Consider the following 11523-nt stretch of genomic DNA (forward strand, 5'->3'; position numbering starts at 1 on the left):
CCCAACTCACCGAACACCAGCCAAATCTCCAGGAAAGCCTACTGTGAAAATTTATCTTCGTCGCGCAGAAACCACCGTCAAACATTATCGGTAACATTTGCAAATCAACCGGAAACCTTCAGCCGAAACCTCCAACAAGGACACATCCCACAAGAAATAAACCAATCCACAAAAGAAACACCAATCAAACACATCCACAAGAGAAAAAAAAACGATCGATAGCATTCACAAAAGAATCAGATTAGGACATCTCCAAAGAAAACCAATCAAAACCCCACAGTGAGAAGCCAATCGAAAACCCATATCAAAGCTCACCTTCTTTAGGTTTAGGTTCCCGCCCCTCTATACCTTACGGATCTCAGCTATCACAGAAGATACACTCACAACCGAATCTATCCAACCTTATAGAACCCACGAGAAGAAGCAAATGCTTTATAAATCAAAGAGAAAAGTACCATCATCCTGTCCCAAATCCTTCGGCTGTACATAGAGGAAATCCAACACCAACGCAACAAATCGAGGCCATCAAAACATGAACCCTAACTCAAATCAGCATGAAGAACCCGACAGAGCCAAGCCATCTTGCGGAAAACCCAAATTCACACTCGAAAACCAGAACGAAACCACAGGCGAAGCAAAAATCATCACAGAACATGGGATTCACAGACCATTCGATCAAACAAACCTCATCCGTAAGCATTTCAACACCTCCTTACCTCATGGATTTCAAGAAATCACAAGGATGTGAACTTGCCTTCCTCTTCCTCGTACCACCGCTTGAAGCTCTCGCCGAGGCTTTTGCGCCGTCGGAGAGACCGTTGCAAGCCCCGCGTCAGGTCGCACCATTTCCAGAAGCCCGTCTGCGTGTAGTGGCGCTTGGTTGAAGCTTAGGGCACCGTGGAAAGCACCGTGCGGAGATGACCAGCGAGGAGGTGTCGGCGTCTTCGGGAAAATCTTGAGGGATCGGGGGCGAGAGGTGAATACCTAGGTTTGTTATTCCTATCCCTAAGTTAATTAAGCTAATCAACTCCCAACCTAACAAGTATCATATACTTCCCTCAATTTTAATAGTTATATCCCCTTGAAATATGTCGTATAAATTCAATTAAAAATTTAGAAAAATTCCTAAAATTTGTAGAATATTTCATAAATTAATCCTTTAATTTGCGCTTGTGTGACCTTAAATAATTTCATAAATAAATTCCTTAATTTCGCTCGTGGGTCCTTACATGTTATGTGTCTACTCTCACAAAGAACATCATTTCAGTTTCTTGTTTAGACAAGAAAGGTTTCATTTATAATAAAGAACAAATGTTGTTCTATTTGCTTAAACAAAATGTTCTATTGTAGTGCACCTCTGATGAACGGACTCTACATTCTAGACTTAGAGAACCCCTATAACATAAGTACCAAAAGGTTCAAGTCAAATGATATGAACAGAACCTATCTCTGGCATTGTCGCTTAGGTCATATAAATGAGAATCGCTTATCCTAGCTCCATAAAGATAGTTTGCTGGACTCATTTGTTTTTTAATCATATGAGACATGCAAGTCATGTCTACTGGGTATGTAACGGGTATACTCTAGCCTCCTTTCGTTACGGGTATGTAACGGGTATACATACCCGGTACGGTCTATGATGAGTCACACAGATCTTCCGACATTCCTTTGGGGCTATACTCTAGACACGACAGCTTTTATACTCAACCGAGTTCCATCCAAGGCCGTGATAAAGACACCATATAGGATATGGACTGGGAGAGATGCCCAAGTGTCTTTCATGAGGATTTGGGGATGTGAGGCCTACGTTAGACGTCAAGTCTCAGATAAATTATGACCCAAATCCGACAAGTGCTACTTTATAGGATATCCCAAGGAAACTAAGGGATATTACTTCTACATTCCCAGTCAGCACAAGATAGTTGTGGCAAAGACTGGAGTCTTTCTAGAAAGGGACTTTGTTTCTAGAAAGGCTAGTGGGAGTACATTCGATCTTGAAGAAGTTCAAGATGCGGATCCTAGCACTAAAGCCTCGATGGAAGTTGAACTGGAACCACAAAGTGTTGTGGATGATGTTGTTCCACAAAGAGTTGAGGTACAAAAACCAGTTCAAGTAGACATACCTCTTCGCAGGTCTGATAGAGTACGTCGTTAGCCTGAGAGATACTCATTTCTCTTGTTTGACCATGATGATGTTGTGCTCATAAAGGATGAGCCTACCACCTATCAGGAAGCTGTGATGAGACCAGATTCTGAGAAGTGGCAAGAAGCCATGAGATCCGAAATGGAATCCATGTACACCAACCAAGTATGGACTTTGGTTGATCCACCTGAAGGGGTAAAACCCATAGGGTGTAAGTGGGTCTTTAAGAGAAAGACTGACATGGATGGACTTATCTATAAGGGTCGCTTGGTAGCTAAAGGTTTCAAGCAGATTCATGGTATTGACTATGATGAAACTTTTCACCAGTAGAGATGTTTAAGTCCATTCGGATCATTCTTGCTATTGCAGCTTACCAGGATTACGTAGATCCAAATCATGGAAACCTACTCGAGGATGTGTACATGACACAACCTGAGGATTTTGTAGATCCAAAGCATACTAGCAGAGTATGCAAGTAGCATAGGTCCATTTATGGACTAAAGCAAGCTTCTCGGAGCTGGAATCTTCGATTCGATGATGCAATCAAATAGTTTGGTTTCATCAAGAATGAAGATGAACCTTGTGTCTACAAGAAGGTTGTAGGGGACATAGTTGTCTTCCTCATATTGTATGTGGATGACATACTGCAAATTGGGAAAGTCATCCCTTTGCTACAGTCTGTCAAGACTTGGCTAGGGACATGTTTCTCAATAAAGGACTTAGGTGAAGCATCCCGCATTCTAGGGATACAGATTTATAGAGATAAATCTTGTTAGTTAGAGCCCTAGAGCCAATCATTTGATGATTGTATGGACTCATTGTATCATATTCTTGTATATTAATAAAGACATTTGTTTGGTTATTATACTTATTTGTATTAGTGCCAAATAGACTAAGTATAATAGCGTCCTTGAGTAGAAGGTTCATGCCTATATCAATCGATTAGTTGAATCGATAGTGAGATGATATAGGGAACACTACTCTAAATCATTCCTAGTCGAGTATTAACATTCAGGGACAATGTTAATACAATAAGACTAGCATGTAGGTCAGCTCGATGACTTGATCTCACAAGTCATGGATATAGAGATATCAAGCTGACACATGGGTATGCATTAGAGACTGTATACTAAATGACCCGCCGTGAGAAAGTATCATGGATCGTTATATGAGTGTCATATACTTTCTCATGTGGCTATTAGTATGACTATTAGTCCTTAGACCTGAAGTCACCATGGATCCCTACATAAGGAGTTATGTACTTTAGTTTCGTTAAACGTCACCCGTAACAGGGTGGACTATAAAAGCGATTACTGGGTATGTAACAAATTATACAGAGGGATGTGAGTGATGTAGATGGGATCTATCCCTCCCATATGACGGGAGCGACATCAATATTCTTGATAGAGTTAGACCACGAAGTGCATGACCATGCCCAAATGAGTCAACATTAGATGTTGAGCTCATTTGATCGAGTGAGTCTACTTGGAGTTCAAGATTTAGATTGATTAGAGGATGACACGGTCTATGCCTCACATTGATCAATCTAGATGTCTAGGATAGAAGGACAATGTCATATATTGTGAGGAGTCACAATTAGTAGTCACAAGGTGATGTTGGATCTCGACATTTCTTGTAACTTGGGTAGTAATGATGTGTTGCTAGATACCGCTCATTACTTATGCTCCTAAATGGGTTTAGGGCATTGCCAACGTTACAAGAACCTATAGGGTCACACACTTAGGACAATTAGATGGAGATTTGGTTCATATGATGAACCAAGAGGATTAGATTCATTTGATGAATCAAATTGGATTAAGAGTAATCCAAATTGGGCTAATTGAGTTAGACTCAAATTGATTCATGTATTTAATTAGTCTAATTTATATTATGACTTATTAGATCAATTTAATTTAATGAATTAGATTCATTATATTAAGTTGGCTTGAATCAAATGGTTTGATTAGATCAACCATGAGAGAGATTGAGGCAAGTTTGACTTGACTAGAGAGGAAGAGGAAAAGTCAAGTTTGACTTGACTCTTTGCCACATCATGAGTGAGGTGGCAAGATGTGGACCAATAGTGTTGTTCCACATCATCTTGTTTTGCCACCTCATGGAGGTTACAAGCCTCCATTGCATTTAATGTGGGTTGACCACAATAAATGAGTGGAGGTTACTCATTTGCCACATCATTGTGAGGTGGCATGATGTGGACCAATGGTAATGGTCCACATCTTCATGATGTTCCACATCATAGGAGTTACACAACACCTCTTAATGGCCTCCACTTAATTGTAATTAAGAGGAAATGGGGGTTACACACTAAAATGTGGCCGGCCACTTTAGAGGTGGGGATGAAAATTCATTTTTCATTCAACTCCTCATTTTACTCCTTCTTCTTCCTTGTGCTCTCTCCTTGCTCTCCCTCGTCTTCCTTGCCGTGACCTAGCAAGGTGCTAACACACCTTTGTTTAGGTTTTCTCCATCAAGAATTGTTCGTGTGGATACTTCTAGAGGATCGACACTTGACGGTCTCGAGATCCGGCGTACCGTTTGACGAGCGGGATTTGCGAGGGCACGCTTCGAAGGTATAACTCTCATCTAGTGTAGATCTAGAGGTTTTTAAACTCGTACTCACAATTTTATTTCGGTTTTCCTTGCACGGATCTACGGCTTTGGGTAATTCGGGGTTTCCGCGACGCGAAAAGCGATTTTCGCGGCCCGAAAAATCCAACAGTGGTATCAGAGCCACGTGCAAAGCTTGTACGAGTTTGTTTTTGGTTTTATGAAAACTAAAGCTTCTGTAATTTTCTGTAAAATTATAATTTTATAGTTTTTATGGGTAATTTTTCTGTCTCGGCACTTGTAGGCTTCGGCTACCGGAAAGATTTTTCCAAAACGGCTTCGTTTTGCCCCAAATCCGTTTGGGACAGCGGGCTTGGGTGCCATTAGATCGCAAAGGAGCAACTCACGATGGTTAGATCGTGGGTAGGGGTACTGCCCCTAACCCCGCAAGGGGATTTGCTCCGCGATTGCACCCAAAATCGCTAAAAACGAATCCGCCGGGAAGATTTTTCCGAAACGGCAATGTCTCGGCCCAAATCGTTTTGGGATAGCGGCTTTAGGCGCTGTTGGATCACAAACGAACCCTCGTGATGGTTAGATCGCAAGGGGATCCGTTCCGCGATTGCGCCCGAAACCGCTAAACGGGACCGCCGGGAAATTTTACTCGTAAAAATTGTAAAAAATAATTTTAAAATTATAGAAAAATTATGAAAATATATAATTTTGAATTATATATTAATTTTGTGATAGTCATGGCCCAAAAACCCAATATGATTGGATTGTGTTGTAATTCATAATACGGCCTGCGTGCCGTTATGTGTTTGCGCGTGTTGTATATTTTTTATTTTTTTTTCGCGACCTGCGCGTCGTGCCTTCTCTTATATTCTTGTTGTAAATTAGATTTAGACTCAAATGTAACTCGAGTTTCAAATTGTAATGTACAAATTGGAGCGGTGGAGGGTCCACACGAGACGGAGTTCCGAGGCTGGCACGAGCAACACAAGGTGGTCAAAGGGAGGAGCTTGGAGAAGCTGTTGACCCTAGGTTGACCAGTCGATCTTCTCATTGGCTTGAGAAGATCGTAGTAGGGCCATGACTAAATCACAAATAAATTAATTAATTGCTTGTGTATGTGATGCATATTTAATAAGTAGTTAATTAATTAGTGCCTTACGATTAGATTAGATCTAAGTCGTGCACATGATGCACCCTTGCGATTAGATTAGATCTAAGTCGTGCACAAGATGCATCCTTTTTCGATTAGATTAGATCTCAATCGACTCAACTCTAAATGCCTAACCGTGCCGTGATACCTATCACTACCTCGATCACATGTATTGTTGAATCTGCCAAAGCAGAGCAATACATATTATCTTGGTAGGGTACGGAGGGACAATCTTGGTCCCGCCTATCAACGCATGGGTGAATACAAACTCAATTAGATTGAGTATTCCTAGTTACTCGGTTGGATCGAGTCAACTATAGGCATTATTCCAACGGTTGGAAAAGATAGGTCAAAATCACATCTATATTAACTCTCGGGCGTATTAGCCAAAGCTAACTCGAGTTTTAATATAAATGCGGATATTGATTCTATAAACAAGAGTTGCATAGAGATGTAATTGGTAATCGTTACCTACCGATCATACTAAGCCTTGGGCGTATTAGCCAAAGCTAACTCAAGGGTTAGTATGATGTGGATCTTGTCCCACAAGAATTATAGTATTCAGTGGGAGCATCATTTAGTTAAAGGCCTAATTAAATGATTTTAAAAGAATATGATATTTATTTATGCAAATTTTCTGTTGTAGATAACCATGACGTCGAATACGAACTCTTTCTCCCTGCGTTCTGTCCTTAAGAAGGACAAGCTCAACGGAGCAAATTTCCTGGACTGGTACAGGAACCTGAGAATAGTTCTCACTCAGGAACGTAAACTGTACGTTCCGGAGGCTCCTCCTGCCACTGCCACGCGAGCAGACCGAGATGCTTACAAGAAGCATCAAGATGACGCATTAGATGTGTCCTGTCTTATGCTCGCGACCATGAACTCTGAGCTTCAGAAGCAACATGAGTTGATGGGCGCTTACGATATGGTTGAGCATCTTTGTCACCTATATCAAGGACAAGCAAGGCACTGGAAGAGGAACTCCAAAGAATACCTGGAAGATCTTAAGAAGAAGAGAAATAAGATTTCTACTTCAGGTATACATGTTATAGAAGTCAACCTCTCTTTTTCTTCATCGTGGGTATTAGATACCGGTTGTGCTTCGCACATTTGTACTAATGTACAAGCGCTGAGGAATAGCAGGGCATTGACGAAGGGTGAGATAGACCTACGAGTAGGCAATGGAGCACGAGTTGCTGCTATTGCTGTAGGAACTTATCATCTATCTCTCCCCTCTGGGCTTGTATTAGAATTAGATGATTGTTGTTATGTGTCTACCTTGACTAAGAACATTATATCAATTTCTTGTTTGGACAAGAAAGGATTCTCGTTTATAATAAAGAACAAATGTTGTTATATCTATTTAAACGATATGTTCTATTGTAGTGCACCTCTGATGAACGGACTCTATATTCTAGACCTTGAGAGCTCTATCTATAACGTTAATACCAAGAGGTTCAAATCGAACGATATGAACCACACCTATCTCTGGCACTATCGCTTAGGTCATATAAATGACAAGCGCATATCCCAGCTCCATAAGGATGGTTTGCTGGACTCATTTGATTTTGAATCATATGAGATATGTGAGTCATGCCTACGAGGCAAGATGACCAAGACTCCCTTTAGTGGGCACAACGAGAGAGCGACTGATCTGTTAGGACTCATACATAGTGATGTATGTGGCCCTTTCAATGTCGCTGCTAGAGGCGGTTATAGGTACTTCATCACATTTACTGATGACTTCAGTAGATATGGTTATGTGTATTTGATGACGCATAAATCTGAATCCTTTGAAAAGTTCAAAGAATTCAAGAATGAAGAACAGAACCAGCTTGGCAAGAGTATTAAGGTACTTCGATCAGATCGAGGTGGAGAATACTTAAGGCATGAGTTTCGTGACTACTTAGCTGAGTGTGGGATTTTATCTCAACTCACTCCTCCTGGAACACCACAGTGGAATGGTGTATCCAAAAGGAGGAATCGTACCTTATTAGATACGGTACGATCTATGATGAGTCACACAGATCTTCCGACATATCTATGGGGATATTCTCTAGACACAGCAGCTTTCATTCTCAACCGAGTTCCATCCAAGGCCGTGATAAAGACACCATATAAGATATGGACTGGGAGAGATGCCCAGGTGTCTTTCATGAGGATTTGGGGATGTCATACGTCGACGTCAAGTCTCGCACAAATTAGGACCCAAATCCGACAAGTGCTATTTCATTGGATATCCCAAGGAAAGTAAGGGATATTACTTCTACATTCCCGGTCAACACATGTGGCAAAGACCGGGGTCTTTCTAGAAAGGGACTTTGTTTCTAGAAAGACTAGTGGGAGAGCGTTCGATCTTGAAGAAGTTCAAGATGCGAACAATAGAACTCGATGGAAATTGAACTGGAACCACAAAGTGTTGTGGATGATGTTGTTCCACAAGGAGTTGAGGACCAACAACCAGTTCAAGTAGACATACCTCTTCGCAGGTCTGATAGAGTATGTCGTCAGCCTGAGAGATACTCATTTCTCTTCTCTGACCATGATGACATTGTGCTCATAGAGGATGAGCCAACCATCTATCAAGAAGCTGTGATGAGACCAGATTCCGAGAAATGGCTAGAAGCCATGAGATCCGAAATGGAATCCATGTACACCAACCAAGTATGGACTTTGGTTGATCCTCCTGAAGGGGTAAAACCCATTGGGTGCAAGTGGGTCTTTAAGAGAAAGACTGACATGGATGGACCTATCTATAAGGGTCGCTTGGTAGCTAAAGGTTTCAAGCAGATTAATGGTATTGACTATGATGAAACCTTTTCTCCAGTAGCGATGTTTAAGTCCATTCGGATCATGCTTTCTATTGCAGGTTACCACGATTACGAGATCTGGCAGATGGATGTCAAAACCGCGTTTCTGAATGGAAACCTACTCGAGGATGTGTACATGATACAACCTGAGGGTTTTGTAGATCCACAACATACTAGCAGAATATGTAAGCTGCATAGGTCCATTTATGGACTAAAGCAAGCTTCTCGGAGCTGGAATCTTCGATTCGATGATGCAATCAAACAGTTTGGTTTCATCAAGAATGAAGATGAGCCTTGTGTCTACAAGAAGGTTGTAGGGGATATAGTTGTCTTCCTCATATTGTATGTGGATGACATACTACTCATTGGGAAGGACTGTAACACCCATAGGATCCTTAGCAAAATTCTATAATATTCTATCATGAATAAAGAATAAAGAAAAATATATATGCTTTAGTTGAATTTTTGCTCCTAGCCAAACACTTAAATAAATAAAATAAAAATAAAAATACATAAGGTCTAGGACTTGAACTCTAGATCTCTCATTAGATACCTGAATAAGATAACCACTAGACCAAGAGAAATTATTGTAAGGAAAGAGAGGGAAACCATAATTAAATGTAAGAAGAAAAGGCTCTTCTCTTAGAAGGAGAAGTGAGAGTTGTTTTCTCCCCCTCTAATGAAGAGATGCTCTAGAATATTCCTTTCTTACTCACCAAGAAGGGATGTTTCCTCAGTGCACCACCTGCGGAAAGAAGCATCCGGGAAAATGCCGTGTGGGCACAAATAAGTGCTACAGCTACGGATTGGAAGGACACTTGGCCAGAAATTGTCCTACTCAGATGCAGACACCTCAGCAGCAGAGTATCCAGAACAGTGGTGCCCCCTCACAGCTACATCTAATGCAAGCGGCACTAGAAGGCCCTCAGATTGGCCAGGGGAGACTGGAAGCCCCGCCAGCTATGACGAATGCCAGGATCCATTCCCTCACCAGAGAAGATGGGACAAGTGCTTCGACGGTCATTACAGGTCAGATACCTATTATTGGTCATTATGCAAATATGTTATCAAATCCTAAATGCAAACCGAAATATGAATTTATCGGGAAGCCGAGAAACATTACCGGTCAGGGGATCGAGAATGTGACCGGGCAACTCTCTACCCTGACCCTAGCAACAACATTATTCGACAATATATTGGAGAAACAAACCCGTGACCCCAGTATCCAAAGGATCAAGCAAGAAGTCTTAGAAGGGAAGGATAACGGATTTCGTATCGCTGATAGTGGAATACTGTACTTCAAGGATCGCCTATGTATTCCCGACGATTCAGAGATGCGGAAAAAGTTATTAGAGGAGTCGCATGCGACACCATACGCAATGCATCCTGGATACACCAAAATGTACCAAGACCTGAAGAAGAAATTCTGGTGGTTTGGTATGAAGAGAGATGTGGCTCAGCACGTTAGTACTTGCCTGACCTGCCAAAGAGTTAAAGTAGAACACCAGAGACCTGGAGGTGTACTGCAGCCAATTCAGATTCCAGAATGGAAATGAGAGGATATTTCTATGGACTTCATTTCGGGATTTCCCAAAACGACGAATGGCTACGATGCTATATGGGTAATCGTGGACAGGTTAACCAAATCGACCTATTTTATGGCAATCAAGATGACCTACTCGATCAAACAGCTAGCCCAATTATATGTCAAAGAGATTATCAGACTGCATGGAATCCCTAAGACCATCATCTCTGATAGAGATGGCCGTTTTATTTCACATTTTTGGGAATGTGTTCAGAAAGCCCTGGGTACGAAATTATTATTCAGCACTGCCTTTCACCCTCAGACTGACGGGCAAACAGAAAGGGTGAATCAAGTATTGGAAGATATGTTACGAGCTTGTGCCCTGGACTTCAAAGAGAGCTGGTGCCGATATCTATGCTTAGCAGAATTTGCCTATAACAATAGCTATCAAGCTACCATTGGTATGGCACCGTACGAAGCAATGTACGGGAGAAAATGTAGATCCCCTATATGTTGGTATGAAGGCGGTGAAAAGAAGGAAATGGGATTTCAAACCGATCTTATCGACAGCACCACCCGTGCAATACAGAAGATCCGCCAAAGAATAGAGACTGCCCAAAGTCGGCAGAAGAATTATGCAGATAAGCGACGTAGGCCGCTGGAATTTAGCGTCGGGGATTCAGTATTCCTCAAAGTAGCTCCTATGAAAGGAGTGATGAGATTCGGAAAGAAGGGAAAACTAAGTCCTCGATATGTAGGACCATATCAAATTCTGAAGAGAGTTGGCAAGGTGGCTTATGAACTAGAGTTACCACCAGAAATGTCGGCTATTCACAATGTGTTCCATGTCTCAATGCTCAAGAAGTACATGGGTAACGCAGATCAAGTGATCGAACCACAGACAGTTCAAGTTCAAGAGGACCTGAGCTATGAGAGCCGACCGATGCAGATATTAGATCGAGATATTAAAAGGCTAAGGAACAAGGAAATACCTTTAGTAAAGGTTCTGTGGCAAAATCAACGGTTGGAAGAAGCAACTTGGGAACGCGAAGACGATATGAGACAGAAGTACCCCGAGCTATTTTAAGTTTGAGGACGAACTTTTATGAAGTATGGGAGACTGTAACACCCATAGGATCCTTAGCAAAATTCTAGAATATTCTATCATGAATAAAGAATAAAGAAAAATATATATGCTTTAGTAGAATTTTTGCTCCTAGCCAAACACTTAAATAAATAAAATAGAAATAAAAATACATAAGGTCTAGGACTTGAACTCTAGATCTCTCATTAGATACCTGAATAAGAT

At 41.4% G+C, this 11523-nt stretch overlaps 1 long non-coding RNA gene across 1 annotated transcript in view; it reads right to left on the minus strand.

The window, feature by feature from the left end:
• LOC122025283 overlaps positions 1 to 1041 on the minus strand; it is a 2391-nt gene extending 1350 nt beyond the window's left edge. The window contains exon 1 of the long non-coding RNA XR_006123650.1: positions 717 to 1041. This is a non-coding gene — a long non-coding RNA (uncharacterized LOC122025283). The remainder of the gene's footprint in view (positions 1 to 716) is intronic.
• Between the last annotated feature and the right edge of the window lie 10482 nt (positions 1042 to 11523).

This window comes from Zingiber officinale, chromosome 9B, assembly GCF_018446385.1.
Source record: "Zingiber officinale cultivar Zhangliang chromosome 9B, Zo_v1.1, whole genome shotgun sequence".
Taxonomy (NCBI): Eukaryota; Viridiplantae; Streptophyta; class Magnoliopsida; order Zingiberales; family Zingiberaceae; genus Zingiber; species Zingiber officinale.